Raw genomic sequence first — 19,990 nt, 5'->3', positions numbered from 1 at the left:
CACAATAACGAATGCTAGAGAGGGTGTGGGGAAAAGGGAATCCTCCTGCACTGTTGGTGGGAACGTAAATTGATACCTTAGAAAACTATACATAGAGCTACCATATGACCCAGCAACCCCACTTATGGGCATATATTTGGAAAAAACTTTTACTGAAAAAGACATATACACACCCGCATATTCATTGTAGCACTATTCACAATAGCCAAGACATGGAAACAACCTAAATGTCCATCAATAGATAATTGGATTAAGAAAATGTAAAAAAAAAAAAAAAAAAATTTGGAGTTCCCTTCGTGGCGCAGTGGTTAACGAATCTGACTAGGAACCATGAGGTTGCGGGTTCGGTCCCTGCCCTTGCTCAGTGGGTTAACGATCCGGCGTTGCTGTGAGCTGTGGTGTAGGTTGCAGAAGCGGCTTGGATCCCACGTTGCTGTGGCTATGGCGTAGGCCGGTGGCTACAGCTCTGATTTGACCCCTAGCCTGGGAACCTCCATATGCTGCAGGAGTGGCCCAAGAAATAGCAAAAAGACAAAAAGACCAAAAAAAAAAAAAAAAAAAAAAAAAAAAGAAAAGAAAATGTGGTACAAATACACAATGGAATATTACTCAGCCATAAAAAAGAACAAAATAGTGCCATTTGCAGCAACATGGATGGAACTACAGACTCATACTAAGTAAGTCAGAAAGAGAAAGACAAATACCACATGATATTACTTATATCTGGAGTCTAACATATGGCATAAATGAACCTTTCCACAGAAAAGAAAATCATGGACATGGAGAACAGACTTGTGGTTGCCAAGGGGGAGGGGGTGGGATGGACTGGGAATTTGGGGTTGATAGATGCAAACTACTGCCTTTGGAATGGATAAGCAATGAGATCCTGCTGTATAGCACTGGGAACTAATCTAGTCACTTATGATGGAGCATGACAATGTGAGAAAAAAGAATGTATACATGTGTGTGTGACTGGGTCACCTTGCTGTATAGTAGAAAAGTGAGAACACTAAACTAGCTATAATGGAAAAAATAAAAATCATTGTAAAATTTAAAAAAATTTTTTTGACAGAATTGCAAAGAGAAATAGAAAACACACTGACAATGGAACGTTTTAAATTTTACTGCTGCATAGTTGATTTGCAATGTTGTGTTCATTTCTGCTGCACAGCAGTAATTTTAGTTACACATGAATACATATACATTCTCCCTTTGTTTTCTTTTCCATTATGGCTTATCACAGGACACTGAACATAGTCCTTGTTGTTTATACCTTCTGTGTATACAGCTTATATCTATCTGCTAACTCCAACTTTCCACTTTATCCCTCTCCTAACCCTCTCCCCATCGGCAACCACAGGGGTTCTGTTCTCCTTGTCTGTCTGCTTCTGTTTTGTAGATGGATTCATCTGTGTCATATTTAGATTCCACATATAAGTGATATCATATGGTATTTGTCTTTCTCTTTCTTAGTATGAGAATCTTTAGTTGCAAACATGTTGCTATAAATGGCATTATTTTGTTCTTTTTGTATATTGTTTAAAAATTTTTTTTATTATAGTATAGTTGATTTACAATGTTCTGTCAATTTCTGTTGTACAGCAGTGTGACCCAGTCATACATGTACATACATTCTTTTTCTCATATCTTCTATCATGTTCTGTCACAACTGAATACAGTTCCCTGTGCTGAACAGAGGACACCATTGCTTCTCCATTCTAAATGTAACAGTTTGCATCTACTAACCCCAAACTCCCAGTCCATCCCACTCTTTCCACCTCTCCGAGCCCTTGGCAACCACAAGTCTGTTCTCTATGTCTGGGAGTCTGTTTCTGTTTGCAGATAGGTTAACTTGTGCCATATTTTAGATTGGGCATACAAATGATATATCATATTTGTCTTCCTCTTTCTGACTTAGTAGGAAAATCTCTAGGTCCATCTATGTTGCTCATGAGGCAGTGAGATGAGATGATTTTGGAGTTCAAAACACGAATTTTTCTTGGCCATGCCCACAGCACATGGAAGTTCCCAGGCCAGGGACTGAACTTCTGCCACAGCAGTGACCACCGCTGCTGCAATGACAACAGCAGATCCTTAACCTGCTGTGCCACAAGAGAACTCCACAAATACAATTTAAAGATATAAATTTGGGAGTTGTCGGCATATAGATACGTGTAAAACCACAGAAAGTTGAGACTCTAGATTAAGTTAAAGGTTATTAAGCAATCACCCTCAAAAAAAGCAGAAAATATGGAATGTGGAATATCCTCTAATGTTTATCCTCACACTATTTTCATTTAAGTGTATATATTGATTTGTGTATGTAAAAAGTAGAAAACAGAATAGTAGCATGTTAAAAAGAAACAAACCAGAGTTCCTGTCATGGCGCAGTGGTTAACGAATTCGACTAGGAACCATGAGGTTGTGGGTTTGATCCCTGGTCTCGCTCAGTGGGTTAAGGACTCGGCGTTGCTGTAAGCTGTGGTGTAGGTCACAGATGGGGCTCAGATCCCGCGTTGCTGTGGCTCTGGCGTAGGCTGGTGGCTGCAGCTCCAATTAGACCCCTAGCCTGGAAATCTCCATATGCTGCGGGTGCAGCCCTAGAAAAGACAAAAAATAATAATTATTATTTAAAAAAAATAAACAAATCAAAAAAAGAAAAATGTGTACTGAAGTGTTTAAAACTGACTCCCCAAACCAAAATTCCCAAGACAAATCACAGGTTGTCCTGCTCTTTTTCCAGATACATTTTTTTAAAAATTAAGTTTTAGGAGTTTCCTCGTGGTGCAGCAGGTTAAGGACCTGCCATTGTCACTGCAGTGGCACAGATTTGATCCCTGGCTCAGAAACTTCTGCAAGGCATGGGGCAGCCGAAAAATAAAAATAAAAAATTTAAGTTTTAAAGATTATTCCCTTCACTAGAAAGACAGGGGAACACTTTATTCAGTTTCCAAAATAAAGATATCAATCATACCAAATCTGCCATCCTCCTCCTCCTTTAGATATTACTAAAGAGGGGGGCCAGGACAGAAGTAAGACACATGAGGTGCCAGGACCCAAAATGTAAGTGCAAGGCCAACCCTGGGAGTGAGTGCCTCAAGTTTTTCACCTGGGTATTTCAGTTGCCCCACCCCAACCCCAGCTCTGTTGAAGAACATCTACCATAAATGCGATCTGGGCAGAAAAGCTCACATGGCCTTTTGCCATGCTTCTTCACTTGCGGCAATAGAAGAACAGTTCCCATGCAAAAACAAATAAAGCTACTATCAGCTTTATCATGGCATTAGTCTTGGGAATGGTATAGGACAAACTTACCTCATTAAAAGGGATGAATATAAAATTTGTCTCACACTAGACTGCACATTCATTTTCCTATGATAGAATAAAAGAAGAATATTTCTCTTCAGACAGGCCACCAAAGGAAAACCCTGTTCTTCATGAGCACCAAAAAGAAAAACTAAAAATACATAAGCACACCTCAAGACAATAATAAATAGAAACATCACGCTTACAATCAGTCCTAACTTTTACTAGTACCAAACTTCAAATGAAAGCACATTTAATTTGGAATCAGAAGACTCAGTTTCAAATTTCAACTCTCTCCTGATCTCTCTAAACTTCCATTTCGCCACTGCTTAAATGAGGGACAAATTTAAAAGCTCTCAAAAGATTTCAAAAATGACAAGTCTGGAGTTCCCGTCATGGCTCAGCGGTAATGAATCCAACTAGTATTCATGAGGACATGGGTCCAATCCCTAGCCTGGCTCAGGGGGTTAAAGATCTGTGGTATAGGTTGCAAACACAGCTTGGATCTTGAGTAGCTGTGGCATAGGCCAGTAGCTGTAGCTCCAGTTCAATCCCTAGCCTGGGAACTTCCATATGCCTTGGGTGAGGCCCTAAAAGGAAAAAAAAAAAATCCTAAATCATTCTAAATGTAATCACACAGCTTTACTTAGAGGCTTGCCTTCAACAGAGCTGTCATGTAAAATGTTGGCTGCCAGGGGTGGGGTGTGGGTGGCTCTAAAACCTTTTAAGACTCCAAATTCCAGAAGAGAAAGGAAAAGGAAAAAAGGAAGGAAGGCAAAAAGGACATTTCCCCAATAGAAATGGCCATAAGTTCTACAATTATTTATGATGTAAAACCACATAGCTAAATTTGAAATACTTTGTTACTTCATATATCAGAATTATTAAATAACTTAATTTAAAACATTGTAATCTCAAGATTTTACTCAAGACTGCACTGGCAGAGCTAAATACTCAGCTAAATACTCAGTCAAAGTATCTTAGTCAATTATCTCCTCATTGATTCTTCTGAACTAATTACTACCAGGACCAGATTCTAGTCACTGATAAGGGTAGTAACTTTGTCAAGGTAGCCATTAGGAGGCAATAACAATTTTGATTTAGGGTTTTGCTTTGTTTTGCTTTTTTAGGGCCACACCTGTGGCATATGGAAGTTCCTAGGCTAAGGGTCAAATTGGAGCAGCAGTTGCCCGCCTTCTCCACAGCCACAGGGAATCCCAGCGGTGTCTGCGACCTACACCACTGCTCACAGCAATGATGGATCCTTAATCAACTGAGCAAGACCAGGGATTGAACCTCTCTCCTCATGGATACCAGTCAGGTGTGTAACCTGCTGAGCCACAACAGGAATTCCCTGATTTAGGGTTTTAAATCTAGTAACCCGTTTGAGATTACAATCTTAGATTTAGACCAAAAGCCAAACCAGAACACTTAATTTGTTTACTGGAGGAAGAAAAGTCTAGGATACCAATCTCCTCACTGAAGTATTTACTGTAATAAATAAACCGGAACAACTATTTGTGCAAACAGAGCAAACAACAAAATAACGCAAAATTAGAAGACTTAACTAACTCTAAATGCATGCAGTTTTCCTACAAAACATTATCATTTAAAACTAGGCCCCTTGGAGTTCCCGTCGTGGTGCAGCGGAAGTGAATCTGACTAGGAACCATGAGGTTGCAAGTTCAATCCCTGGCCTCACTCAGGGGATTAAGGATCTGGCGTTGCTGTGAGCTTCGGTGTAGGCTGCAGATGTGGCTTGGATCTGGCGTTGCTGTGGCTGTGGTGTAGACCGGCAGCTACAGCTCCAATCAGACCCCTAGCCTGGGAACCTCCAGATGCCCTGAAAAGACAAACAAAACAAAACAAAACAAAAAAACCCAAAAAAAACAAAAAACAAAACCTAGGCCCCTTTACTAACATACTGCCCACTCCAAATATATTTAGTAAACCAAAATGCAGATGACCAAAATGTCTGTCTCCCCATCGCCACTCAAGGGGCTTACTGGGCCATGCTCTGCTTGAATGTTACGGGTGTGGTATGAAATATTTAAAACAATGACTAAAATTTTCCATAAAAGCCCATCCAAAGTCTAAAAGCATTACTACTCACAAAGAGATTCATCTCCAGACATTTACAAGATTTATTACTTCAGGGATGACATTCTGGGTTTTTTACATGTAATACTTAGGTAGGAGGTGGTAAAGGGGGAGAAAGAGGGTATAATTAGTTTTGCTTGTAAAACGTTCATCACAGTTGTAGTGCCAACTGAGCTATACAGTCTATTGGGGATCTAATAGATTTCAGGGTATTACGCTTTGAGTAATAGAGGTAGGGAGTTGTGGTAGAAATCAATAAATGGCTACTACTTCTTTGCACAGACCCATATGGAAGTAATCAAGCGCAAGGGTGGCAGCTGGGGCCAATAACAGTCACCTGCAGTTGAGGGACATGGGGGTTTCAGATGGGTTTTTAATGCTAATTTCCTACAGAAACAATGAGCTAGAAAGAGCAGAGTAACAGACGAGGCCGGATGAAGAGAGACCAGCCAGAACAATGGCTGCACCTGGTGCTGGGAGCAGAGGGACAGAGCCGGCACGCGCCCGCCGGCAGCAGAGGGCACATCTGTCACCCTCAAAGCAGCCCATCCCCCAGCCCTTCAAGCAGGGTAAGTAATGCAAGGTCCCTAAACATTAACAGCTTGCCACACAGCAACAGGTTTGAGTTTTTAAGGCTGCTGCATTCTCTACACGTTCTTCTCCCACGACTAAGAATTAGTTAAGGAAGCAGCGTGGTTCATCAGTCTGAAGGCTTGCTGAAAATCTGCAAAGAAACACATTTTAACCAAGTCTCTCTTTTTTTTGGCCATGCCTGCAGCATGTGAAAGTTCCTAGGCCAGGTACCAAACCTGTGCCACAGCAGCGACCCCAGTGACAATGTCGGATCCCTAACCCACTGCTCCACAAGAGAACTCCACTAAGTTTTTTGTTATTGTGACCTTGATGTTAGGGTGACTGAGAAAACTACTTGGAAAGAAAGATCTTCTTGAGTATTTATGCAGTGAGTATCATGCTAAGTACTTTCTAACTTAATTCTTAGAAGCTAAAATAGCAGTTATTTTTACCCTTATTTTACAGGTGAGAAAACCGGAGATTAGAAGTGAAGGTTAGGGAGCTCCATAGTGATCTAGTATTCAGGACTTGGTGCTTTCACCACTGCAGCCTGGTCTGGGAACTGAGATCCCACATCAAGTCACTGTATGCTGTGGCCAAAAACAAAACAACCCCCAAACAAAACAGAAGTGAAGGTTAAATTAGCTCATGGTTACACAGTCTAATGCCAAAGCCTACACATAATTTTCTCATTGCCTTTCCTCCACCTGTTCCAACTACCATAACTAAATGAAAATACATGTTCTTTTTTTTCTTTTTAAGGACGCACCTGCAGCATATGGAGGTTCCCAGGCTAGGGGTCAAATCAGAGTTAGAGCTGCCGGCCTACACCACAGCTACACCACAGCCACGGCAACTCAGGATCTGAGCCACCTGCTACCTACACCACAGCTCATGGCAACGCCGGATCCTTAACCCACTGAGTGAGGCCAGGGTCGAACATGCAACCTCATGGTTCCTAGTCAGATTCGTTTCCGCTGTGCCACAACAAGAACTCCATAAATACATATTCTATTTACTTTAGAACTCCAGCCATGAGAAGCAACTGCAGATATATGTACATACACATATTCTATATGGAATTATACCCATCTTGTCAGCCAACTAATCTTTCAGATCTACTTGAACTCTTCCAGATTTGCATAAAATACGTTCATTCAAACTCAAAACACTCTTTCATGATGTTCCAAAGATGCAATTTAAATGTCATTATCTTCATCTCTAGTTATTGACCTTACTGTTTTATACCTTCAGTCCAACATAGCCTCTTGCTCTGAAAAAATCCTTGGTTGGGTCATTCCTAGAAGCCAATTTAGGAGGTTTCCTCTTTTCACAGTAGGAAAGCTTCTTGAAGGCTTTCAAGATCTTCAGAGAGTATTATGATTTTTTTAGAAGTATTCAAGCCAAAGATATTGGTTACTGCCTTAGTAATAAGCAACTATTCTCCTGAACTGTGGTGTCCTGGTAGGACTTTAAATCAACTATCTTTATTTGCAGTCAGAATATCTCCACATATTAAAATGCAAATTTTTTGGAGGTCCCTCATGGCTCAGGGGGTTAAGGATCCACTGTTGTTACTATGGTGGCTCAGGTTACTGCAGTGGCTAGGGTTCCATCCCTGGCCCAGAACTTCCACATGCCACGAGTGTGGCCAAAAACAAACGACAACAAAAAGCACAATATTTATCATTTTTCTTGCTCCTTGGTGCTATGTAAATCCTTTTTTAGGCCCTTCACAGGGGATTCCAGTCTATACTATACTTCAGCATTAGGTCTTTTTCTCCCTACTCAACCTGGGAGCATGTTTCCTAGGGAACAACGAAAAGTGATTGCTCACTGAAAGAGTATCATGTAAATTCAATATAAATACTATATTCTCTCAAATATTTAGACAAGTCCCCAAAGATTCTTAACACTGCACCTATCAAAAAAGAAACTCAAGGGACTTCCCTTGCGATGCAGGGGGTTAAGGATGTGGCATTGCCACAGCTGTGGCACAGGTGGCAACTGTGGCATGGGTTCGATCCCTGGCTTGGGAACTTCCACATGCCACAGGTGCAGACAAAAAAATAAATAACCTGGAAATTCTTACTAAATCATTTAGTCAACTGAATATAATAAGAGAATAGTCATTTACAGTGCTGGGAGCCGAGTTTCAAGAATGGAATCCACCCGATGACAAAGTCCAGGGGACTCTGAAAAAGGGAATCTGCCTGATGACAAAGTCCAGGGGATTCTGAAGAAGGGAATCTGCCTGATGACAAAGTCCAGGAGATTCTGAAGAAGGGAATCTGCCTGATGACAAAGTCCAGGAGATTCTGAAGAAAGGGCTGCAAAACAACAGGCTTGCCAGACCCCCGAAACTGGAGGACGTTATGCCTGAGGAAACATACCTTTAAGTTTCTGCTCTTTTGTAAACAATCTGTGCTTTGTTTACTGTACTTCCTCCCTGTCCCTTACCTCAAGAAAGGAATTTATTCACTTTTATTATCTTTGCCTGCTAAACTCCAACTTACCTCTGGGAGAGTAGCTCCCCACTGTCTACATTCAAATGGGTCTCTGGTTTGCTTCTGTTTTTCACAAGATCTTAGATAATATTGGTATGCATTATTTAGCTGAAATTGTTTTAAGTTTTTAGTAAGTAAATAAGTAAGTTTTAGGAGTTATAGGTAGTTATTGATAATTATTGATTTATTGAATTAAGTACTTTAAGTATAGAAATCTATTAATAATAAAGTTAAAAGTAAAATAGTTGTTAGGTTTATAATCAGATGATTGTTCTAAGAAAACAATATATTTGTAACTTTTACAAAGGTCATGTGTGGCTTACGTGATTCCTAGTTCCTGCTTGATTGCTCTTTTATGGTGTTCAATTCTATTTTATGCTTTTAGACTGTACTTTATCCAAATCATGTGCTTTTTAATCTTAAAAGTTTATCTATGTTTTTTGGAAAATTTTGAGATATTGATCTTCCATTGTTTATGTCAGCTTTAGCCTTTTCCCCTATATAATTCGCTGTTGTCCACTGATAAATCTGGACTGCTTGAGCACTACTCGACAGTGACTGCGTCTCCATTATTCTTCCTGCGCCTGCCGCCCCTCCTCTTCGGGACATCCCCTGACCGCCGGGGCGGGACCCTGGCATTACAGGGTTCATTTAAAGTCTCCCCCCACCTCAAGAAATCTGACTACAAAATTGAAGAAAATGAATAATGTTATACTGTCTTCTTAAAATAATTACCCAACTGACATAAGTGAAGAATGAAGAATTCTAAAGAATAAAAGTATTCTTCAATCTAGTCACTTGCAATGGAACATGACGGAGGATAATGTGAGAAAAAGAATGTGTGTGTATGTATGCATACATATATATATATGTATGTATGACTGGGTCACTTTGCTGTACAGCAGAAATTGATAGAACATATTGTAAATCAACTATAGTAAAAAAATAAAAATCTTTTAAAAAAGAATGAAAGTATTTTTTAAAGTTCTTATTTGAGAACTTGCAAAATTTTCAAGAAAAAATATAACTTAGGAAGTGTTATCACAAAGTAATATAATTCCGTACCTCACTCCTATTTGTTGACTTTTTTCAAAGTTCTGTTCTGATATATAATATAGGCTCATTTGCATTATAATATTTAGAATACTTCCCAAATCATTTATCATCATAGAGAGGTTTAACAAAGTTAGTATATAACATTTATAACAGATACATAACATCTGAAGTCGGTACAGTGAGAGGAAGGTACCCTGAAAACTAGAATTATAGATAAGGCCCATTCTTAGCCCAAGAGTTTTGAAGTTAAAAATGCTGAAGGTTTAGGAACCAATCACAGCAAAATAATGAACATTAAAAAGTTCTGAAACTAACTTGAATGCCTTCTATGTGCCAGACAAATTTCGCCAATAATGACATAAGGCAGGAATTGCACAAAACAGAGACTCAGAGGGTAAGCAGCTTTCTTGAGATTAGAGATCTAGAGTGGCTATAGGGTATATGTAATTCCCAAACCCATCCTCTTCCCATGGTTGTCTGGATTTAGAGGCTTGGAAAAAGGGATACAATGCATAGAAATAATAAAAAACCTAAATTATGCATCACAAAGTAACAAGGACTATAGAACACAGAGGCTATGTGTACATGAATTTACTGCATCATAAAACTACTCCAAACTCATAATTCAAGTCAGGTTTCTTGATATTATTTACTTTGTATGCAGGAAGTAAAAAGAATAAAACAACATAGGAGTAAAATGTAATAAAGGAAAAAAGCAGCTAAATACATTAATATATGTTTAGTTGTAATATCTTTTAGTTTTAATTCACCTGAATACACTAAAATGTGACAATAAGAAAGAATATTTTAAACCATCTTTTAAAACACTGCCTATTTGTATTAAGCATACTAAAGGAGAAAAAATTCCCTCAAAACATCACATAAAGATTCTATGTAAAATGCCTTAAAGAAATGTTTGTGGGACTACTTTCCTAGCCACAGAAATATGTTACATCTGATTAAAGTTTCCATTCAAGAAAGCATGGCATTCAAACAGAAAGGTGGCAAATGAAAAATGATACAAGAATAGGAACAAAATGAAGCATCAAAATAACACTGAGTAGCTAAAGATTGAACTCATATCAAATATCAAAAACATTCATATCATCATAATCTGAAGTAAAAAAGCTTTGAAAGCCAGAGAATTGCCCACTTTACCCCCAGAACTAAATTAAAATATACTTACCACAAATGCCCAGATTATAATAATCCAGTTCTTAAAATATACCAAATTTATTTGAAATAGATATATAAAAGCTCCTCTTTTTCTACTCCTAATCTTCAAAGCCCAATCTGAAACCAGCCTTCCTCCTTCTTTCATTAGCTGGACATGTGTCAGCTCTCTCACATCTGCGATTTCTCACTGACTAGAGCTGCCTGTCCCATTCCAGGGAAACACAGATGGATCCCAGATGGGAAGGTCCTGCCAAACAGACCAGCTCTTCACCTTGCCAGAATCCCCAGATACAGTCAGTCTCTCTGTCTCTCTCTTTTTCTCCCTTCCTCCTGCTTCCTCTCCCTCCACTACCCTTCCAACCCTCTCTGTTACCAGGGCTCTTTGCCAGCTGATGTCACTAAGTACACACCTCCCAGTGGCTCCTGGCCAATCTGACATTAACTTGTTAAATACGTGTAATTTGTTTATGGCTGACAATAACAGCAAGGATATTGTGCAAAACCTAACTGTGTAAGTCCCTAGTGGAATAACACATGTAGAGTCACACACAGACATACAGACTCATATTTTTAGGAATATTCAAATGTTTAACAATTACTATTTAAAGTCCTACATATTGTCTGGTTTCTGCTATTGTTGAATAGCTTCTGCTTTTAGAGCCAGTTTTAAAATCCTGCATATGACAAATTCCTTCTTAAAATGAATTTTTAAAAATGAACATGGAATTGGATGGAAAATGTAAAGCTGCAAATTAATCTGGGGAATATTAACAGAAATATATGTAAATGACTCACACAAGCTGCCTCTCAGATCCAGACTTGGTAGCACTGCAAAACTGGCACGTGACTAAAATAAGACAATGCAGACAACATGGTTCTGAGGCTGTAGAGATTATAAATGAAAAATGGAGACACAATGCAAAAAGTTGTTTTAAAACAAGTCAAATATGACTGTGAGAAATAACATCATGTTTAACATCAAAGGAGCTGCTAATGCAAGCTTCAACAATGAAAAGCCAAAATAAAAAACACACTCAGAAATGTAACAATGAGAACCCAGAGAGAAGGACTGAACTGCTCAAGATCAAAGTTTAATCACTTATACTTCCAAATATTTAGAATATAACGGCTGTTCTATTTCTGCTAAATGAAAATCGATCATTGAAAACTGATATACTGTACTATATAGTTACACAAGATATTACCATTGGGGTAAACTGGGTTAAGGTCCACTAGACCTACTTAACATTTTTTTTCAGCTTTCTGCAAAACTATATTCTAAAACAAAAGTTAAAGGGGAGGGGAGTGTGGCTGCTTCCTGGTCACATTACATCAACACGTACGATGCACTAAAATCTCCATGATTACAGATTGGGAATGAAAGATCCTCCATGCATATAATCAAACAAGTATGGCTATAATTCTCTAACCCTTAATCTTCTATCATACTTTGGGATATCCAAAATCTGTAAACAATTTTTTCTGTCATGGCAATTTTTTGGCAAATAAGAAGAAAGACTATTTCTGTCAAGGGCAACTTACTGACTAGGTTTCAGGTCTCTAGTTTAACCCAGTGGTGGTGGTAACAGTAGCAACAGCAGCAGGCTGAGTGCTTACCATGCATGTTAAGTGTCAGAGACTGTTCTAATTGTCTGAATCTTCACAAAGACACTATACTATGGGGATTCTAGATACTATTGTTATCTCAGTGTTATAGCTAAGGGAAATAAGGCACACAGAGTTATATAACTTGGTTGCTTAACCCATACAGTTAGTGTCAGCACCAGTCTGGATTCATAGCCAAAGCACTATACTCTATTGTCTAGTAGAAAAATGAATCAAAAGATGCTACTGGCTATGTTGGATCACTGGCTCTGAAGCCAGCCACCATCATAAAGACTTAATTAAGCCCTAAAATGTCCATATGATGAAGTCCTGAAATCTCCTGCCAATGCCAGCATCAACTTGTTCATATACCTAATCATTACCAACCAGCTAAACTACCTCAGAATTCTCACCTATAGGAACTGTATGAGAGAATATTTATTACTATTTTAAAAAGGAAAAAACAGACGGTTCTTTCACTTCTATCACCCAGACTATGGGTCCTAAATATCATTTCTCACTAAAAAGAAGGGCTCTTTAGAAAAAGTTAACTCCAGGTAATGAACAGGTAATGCAGGAAATGTACAAAATCTGTCATATCAGAAAGCAATTAAGTGATCAAAGACTTCTGCAGTTGTGTCCAAGGGACTTAGAAGCCAACTTGAAGAGGTTCCCACTAACTAAAATGGGACAATTTGCATATCAATAAAAATAGTAACTGCAATGGATTGAAACCACAAAATGCTTAAATCCATGGCTTCATAATGCTATTTGTAAAAAACCTAGTTGTTCACCTTTTGGAATATACTAAGGAACCAAGTCATTATTCTGTAATAAGTGAATTAAGCATTTTACCAGCATTCCTATATGAACTGTAACTCTAGGTAAACAAAGAGCTGATGAAAATTGTTCCCTACTGAAATAATCCAACTAAACTGAAAACTCTATATAGAGGCCATACCTCATTTTATTGCACTTTGCAGATATTACATTTTTTAACAAATTGAATGATTTTGGTAAGCCTGCATTGCCAAGCGATGACAGCATTTTTTAGCAGTAGTTTTTGTGTCTTTTTTAGGGCCCCACCAGAGGCACATGGAGGTTCCCAGACTAGGGATTGAATTGGAGCTGTAGCCACAGCCACAGCAAAGCCAGATTCAAGCCGCATCTGTGACCTACACCACAGCTCACGGCAATGCCAGATCCTTAACTCACTGAGCAAGGCCAGGGATCGAACCCGTGTCCTCATGGATACTAGTCAGGTTCATTAACCACTGAGCCACAATGGAAACTTCCAATAAAGTATTTTTTTTTTTGTTTTTGTCTTTTTGTTGTTGTTGTTGTTGTTGTTGCTATTTCTTGGGCCGCTCCCTCGGCATATGGAGATTCCCAGGCTAGGGGTTGAATCGGAGCTGTAGCCACCGGCCTACGGCCAGAGCCACAGCAACGCGGGATCTGATCCGAGTCTGCAACCTACACCACAGCTCATGGCAACGCCGGATCGTTAAACCACTGAGCAAGGGCAGGGACCGAACCCGCAACCTCATGGTTCCTAGTCGGATTCGTTAACCACTGCGCCACGACGGGAACTCCCCAATAAAGTATTTTTTAATTGAAGTCTGTAGGTTTTTTTTTAGGCATAAAGCTACTGCACACTTAACAGACTACCACGTAGTATAAATATAACACTCATATGCACTGAAAAACAAAAAAAAAGTTGTGTGACTCATTTTATTGCAATATTCACTTTACTGCAGTGGTCTGGAACCAAACCCACCATATCTCTGAGGTATGCCTGTACTCCCAGTATGATCATTTTGCAAATCCCAATAAAAAAATTAATCTAGGTAATGAATCAACTGCCAGTAATATGAGATGAGAGATACATGGGCATTAATGAGCCTCCTAATGGAGATAAACCACCACCTGTAAAGCACTCTTGATTAAAAAATAAATAAATAAATCTGAATCTGATTGAGTCTCTAGATCTAGCAATCAATTTATAGGACACTGAAGGGACATAGGAACATGTTAACAACAGCAAGGGAATGCAACTAGCAAAGTCCAGAACGTGAAGAAATCTGTAGTACGAACAACCCAGATTTGTAGGGGAAAAGTGAGATCAGGAAGAGAGCTGTGGAACCTATAAATTAAAACAGAAATAAAAGACTTAAACGAATATAATATGTAGACTTATATGGATTCTGATTTGAGCAAACCAACTATAAAAAATGACCTATGAAATAACTGGGAAATGTTTAAGATTAATTGGATATTTAATTATATTAAGAAATTATTTTAAACTTTTTAAAATATAGTATTTGCAATTATATTTTTAAGAAAAGTTCCTTATCTTTTAAGAGATATATACAGAAATGTTTATTGATAAGTTTGTATGCTGTCTAGAATTTCCTTCAGGAGGAACTGAATTGGTGATTACTGTAGCTGGGTGTAGTACATGAGGGTCCATTTTTAGGTCTATTTGATATTTCCTTTAATACAAAGTGGAAAAAAAAAGACAGTGATTCCTTTTTAAATTGACATATTATAGAGTTTCAGGAGTTCCTATTGTGGCTCAGTGGGTTAAGAAGCCAACTAGTATATCCATGAGGTTCAACCCCTGGCCTGTTCATTGGGTTAAGGATCTTGCATTGCTGCAAGCTGTGGTGTAGGTAGCAGACGAAGCTTGGATCTGGTGTTGCTATGGCATAGCCTACAGTTCCCGTTCGACCCCTAGCCTGGGAACTTCCATATGCCACAGGTGTGATTCCAGAAAGAAAAGAAAAAAAAAAAAAATTTCAATCTATACCCAAAACCCAAAATCCTTTAATTTTTAATTTAATATAAAGAATTATGTTTTACCTAAACAGAAATATAAAATTACAAGTATACTTTTAAATTGGGGAAAGTAAAAAGATATAATATATTAAATAATAAGAAAATATAACAATCTTAAAGATTATATTTTGAATGAAAAAAAAGTAGGTTTTTTTGGCTGCATCTTCAGGTTCCTGGGACAGGGATCGAACCCAACCCACAGTAGTGACAATGCTGGATCCTTAACCACTAGGCCCTAAGATTACTCTTGAAAAAATATTTTAATATCAGTCTTTTAAAAAATCACCTCTTTAACAACTACCATACAAAAATGAAATCATCTTAAAAAAAAACAAACCCAGAGGGAAAGTTTGTAAGACTGCATAAGGAGAGAATTTTTTAAGTCCAACAAAATGATTACTTACAGCATTAGGAGATGATTATTTATAGCAGAGATCAGCAAACTATAGCCTTACTCTTTTGGTAAAGTTTTAGAGAGGACCATGCCCATTCCTTTACATATTGTTGATCTATAGCTGCTTTCCCATGAAAATAGCAGAGTTGAGACAGAGACTGTATTGCCCACAAAGCCAAAATTTTTACTCTCTGGCCCTTTACCAAAAAACCATGTTGAACTCTGATTTATAGCAATAGAGTAGCTTTAGAAAGACTCAAACCTCTAATGTGGGCCAGATATTATGCTAAGTATTGGAGACATAACAGTGAACAAAAAAAATACAGTCTCTGTCTACATAGAGCTTGCAGTCTTTTTGGAAAACAAAGTAATCTAATTACCATACATATAAATATATAATAAACAGTAAGTGTTATAAAGGGGAAAACACACAAGAAAAGATGCTCAACATCACTAATAATAGAGAAATGCAAGTCAAAATTATAATGAAGTATCACCTCACACCAGTCAGAATGGCCATCATCAAAAAGTCATCATCATAGGAGTTCCTGTTGTGGCTCAGCAGAAACGAATCTGACTAGTATCCATGAGGACGCAGGTTCAATCCTTGGCCTCGCTCAGTGGGTTAAGGATCCAGTGTTGCTGTGAGCTGTGGTGTAGGCTGGCAGCTACAGCTCCAATTTGACCCCTAGCCTGGGAAGCTCCATATGCCTTGAGTGCAGCCCTAAAAAGAAAAGAAAATAAAAGTCATCATCAAAAATAAATGCTGCAGAGGGTGTGGAGAAAAGGGAAGTCTCCCACACTGTGGATGGAAATATAAATTGGTGCAACCACTATAGAGGACAGTATGGAGATTCCTTTAAAAACTAAATATAGGGCACAGTCTTTAAGGCATTAGCCTGCTGTGGCACCCTTTGCCTGGCTGAGCAATAAAGCTATCCTTTCCTCCTTTACCCAAGAAAAAAACTAAATATAAAACTACCATATGATCCAGCAATCCCACTCTTGGGCATATATCCAGACAAAACCATAATTCAAAAAAAATACATGCACCCCAAGTTCAATGAAGCAGTATTTACAAAGGCCAAAACATGGAAGCAACCTAAATGTCCACTGACAAAGGAATGGATAAAGAAGAAATGGTATATGTATACAATGAAATATTATTCAGCTATAAAAAAGAATGAAATAATGCCATTTGCAGCAATATGGATAGATCGAGAGATCATCAGAGTGAAGTAAATCAAAGACAAATATCATATGATATCACTTATATGTGGACTCTAATAAAAATGGTACAAAAGAACTTATTTAAAAAAAAAAAAAAAACCTCAGATTTCTTCTTTTTTTTTTTTCTTTTTAGGGCCACACCTGCGGATATGGAGGTTCCCAGGCTAGGGGTCTAATCAGAGCTACTGCTGCCAGCCTACACTACAGCCATAGCAATGCCAGATTGGAGCCGCATCTGCGATCTACACAACACACGGCAACACTGGATCCTTAACCCACTGAGCAAGGCCAGGTATTGAACTCTCATCCTCGTGGGTACTAGTCGGATTCATTACCGCTGAGTCACGACAGGAACTCTATATAGTTTTGTTTCTTATTTAAACTGATCTTCCATGTAATCTAGCAACAACATCATTAAGTAAAATCACCTGAAAATAAAAGGGAGGTTGGAGGCTCTCTAGAAACAAGATATTCTATCTTTCCAATTTATATGACTATGAATAGATTTCTGTTCTGATTTCATAGGAGTTCTCTTATGGTACAGAAGGTTAAGGACCCAGCATTGCCACTGCAGTGGCTCCGGTCGCTGCTGTGGCATGGGTTTGATGCCTGACCTAGGAACTTCCACAAGCTGCCAAGTGCAGCCAAAAAAAAAAAAAAAAAACATAATTTGTTGATTATTTGGTTTATACAGTTACCATTACAAAGCTTAGAAGAATTTTGCATCAACTTTAAAAAAATAATCAATGAAATTCACAAGTGATCTTGAAAACAAAACTGAAAATCAATTCTCTTTGTGTTTGAGTCATCAGCCCTTATGGACACAAGTCAGAATGAAGCAGCTGTGGATCATCATTTAAAACCAAGAATTCAATTTAATTGTGATAGCCAATTTTTAAAAGTTGGTGGATCATGGAGTTCCCGTCGTGGCCCAGTGGAAACGAATCCGACTAGGCATCATGAGGTTGTGGGTTCGATCCCTGGCCTCATTCAGTGGGTTAAGGATCTGGTGTTGCTGTGAGCTGTGATGTAGCTCGCAGATGCGCCTTGGATCCTGCGTGGCTGTGGCTGTGGCACAGGCCAGCAGCTGTACTGCTGATTGGACCCCTAGCCTGGGAACCTCCATGTGCCTCGGGTGTGGCCCTGAAAAGCAAAAAAAAGAAAAAAGAAAAAAAAGTTGATGGATCAGAAAGAACAGAAAATAAATTAACACACAACCCTATATTTTAAGGCATGAAGGATGACACCTAGTTATTCTACTCAAATCAGACTACCAACTGATTCTTTCATGATGAACACTTCAAATAAGCTCTTCTCTATATATCTGGAAAAGGATTCATCTTTAAAGACTTAACCTCAAGGGCTTTCCCTTTAGGAGAGATGATTCTCAAAGCAAGTAGAGTTGAAAATGGGCCTCTGCTAGTAGAGTAACAATACAGAGACCACACCAGTACTTAAGATACTTTCAGTTTTTTGCTGACCTGAGTCTCTACTACTATTCCCTGAGGGCAAGAGGTATGTCTTGATCAATATATTCAATACCTATTTGAATACACTGAAACTGAAATACACTATTTCCTTCAAAAATAATTTAACAGGATCAAACCACAGAACATTAACTTTAGAATCTAATCCAACCTCTTCACTTAATTAAAATAGGAGAGAGATTCCCACTGTGGTACAGTGGAAACGAATCCGACTAGGAACCTTGAGGTTTGGGATTCAATCCCTGGCCTCGCTCAGTGGGTTAAGGATCCAGCGTTGCCAAGAGCTGTGGTGTAGGTTGCAGATGCAGCTTGGATCTGGCGTTGCTGCGGCTGTGACATAGGCCAGTGGCTACAGCTACAATTAGACCCCTAGCCTGGGAACCTCCATATGCTGCAAGTGCAGCCCTAAAAAGCAAAATAAAATAAAATAAAATAAAATAGGGGAGAGGGAGGATAAGGTCTGAAAAGTTGGATTAAATTTCTATTAAATATGGTATAGTCAAATTATGTTCTCTTTGAGAATTTTTATGGGAAAGCTACTTTTTTTTTGGCCATCTCCACAGCATGTAGAAGTTCCTGGGCCAGGGACTGAACCTGCACCACAGCAACAACCCAAGCCTCCACAGTGACAATGCCAAATCCTTAACCTGCTGCACTACAAGAGAACTCCGAAAGCTACTGTTTTTAAAATGGAAAAACTTAAAAATTTCAAGACTACTCTGCTAATACCTATTAAAAACTACTAGGCTAGATCTGGTTTTCCCAAACATTGTGACCATTTTTGCTACCCCTGCCCTGTCCTAAATAAAGTACAACATCCTAGGGCTATATACCTATTTGCAAGAAGGTGGGGAATTGCACTTGTCAAGTTATTAGAATCTACAGCTCTATCTTTCAGAAGGCTTTATGTGAGTAACAAAACTGAATGTTCAAATTCCCGTCAGGTTTTATTTAAGTAAGATTTTTGAGGTTTTGGGAGGCTGTACCCACTGCATGTAGAAGTTCCCAGGCTAGGGCTCAAATCCACACTATAGCAGTGACCCAAGCCACTACAGTGATGATGCCAGATCCTTAACCAGCTGAGCCACAGGAGAATTTTTTTTTCCTTGTTTTTGGCTGCACCCATGGCATGAGGAAGTTCCCGGGACAGGGACTGAACCAAGCCACATCAGTGACAATGCTGAATCCTTATCCTCTAGGCCACCAGGAAACTCCTAAGTAAGGTATTTATTGAATCTTACTATATAAATTTAAAAAACAAATAAGGTTGGTGTCTTTGATGTGCCTAAGACCATACGAATCCTAGCTAACAAGACCAATGCTTTATCTTCTATTAGTGCCAAGTTCTCAGAATACCTGAGTTTAAATAAGCTGAAAGCAACCATCTAAGTAAATGCTATCTGCGGAAATGTGCTATTCTTGGGCCACTCCTTTCGAATGGGGAGGGGAACCCCAACATTTAAAAATAAGAGTTTTGGAGTTCCTGTCGTAGCGCAGTGGTTAACGAATCCGATTAGGGACCATGGGGTTGCGGGTGTGATCTCTGGCCTTGCTCCGTGAGTTACGGATCCGGCGTTGCCGTGAGCTGTGGTGTAGTTCAAAGGCATGGCTCAGATCTGGTGTTGCTGTGGCTGTGGCATAGGCCAGCGGCTACAGCTCCGGTTAGACCCCTACCATGGGAACCTCCATATGCCACCAGTGTGGCCCTAAAAAGACAA

At 38.9% G+C, this 19,990-nt stretch overlaps 1 protein-coding gene across 6 annotated transcripts in view; it reads right to left on the bottom strand.

The window, feature by feature from the left end:
• CBFA2T2 (CBFA2/RUNX1 translocation partner 2) overlaps positions 1 to 19,990 on the bottom strand; it is a 160,316-nt gene that overhangs the window by 85,833 nt on the left and 54,493 nt on the right. The window contains exon 1 of one of the 6 annotated variants that reach the window (XM_021078109.1): positions 10,729 to 13,475. The exons of 4 other annotated variants lie outside the window; for them this stretch is intronic. The gene's annotated coding sequence lies outside the window, so the exon portion shown is untranslated. Of the gene's footprint in view, positions 1 to 3,315; positions 3,779 to 10,728; positions 13,476 to 19,990 lie in introns of those variants that run through there. One more of the 6 variants, XM_013985268.2, reaches the window with a different exon arrangement.

Source organism: Sus scrofa, chromosome 17, assembly GCF_000003025.6.
Source record: "Sus scrofa isolate TJ Tabasco breed Duroc chromosome 17, Sscrofa11.1, whole genome shotgun sequence".
Classification (NCBI taxonomy): domain Eukaryota; kingdom Metazoa; phylum Chordata; class Mammalia; order Artiodactyla; family Suidae; genus Sus; species Sus scrofa.
Note: the sequence above shows the minus strand (reverse complement) of the source record. Positions and strands in the feature narration are given on the sequence as shown.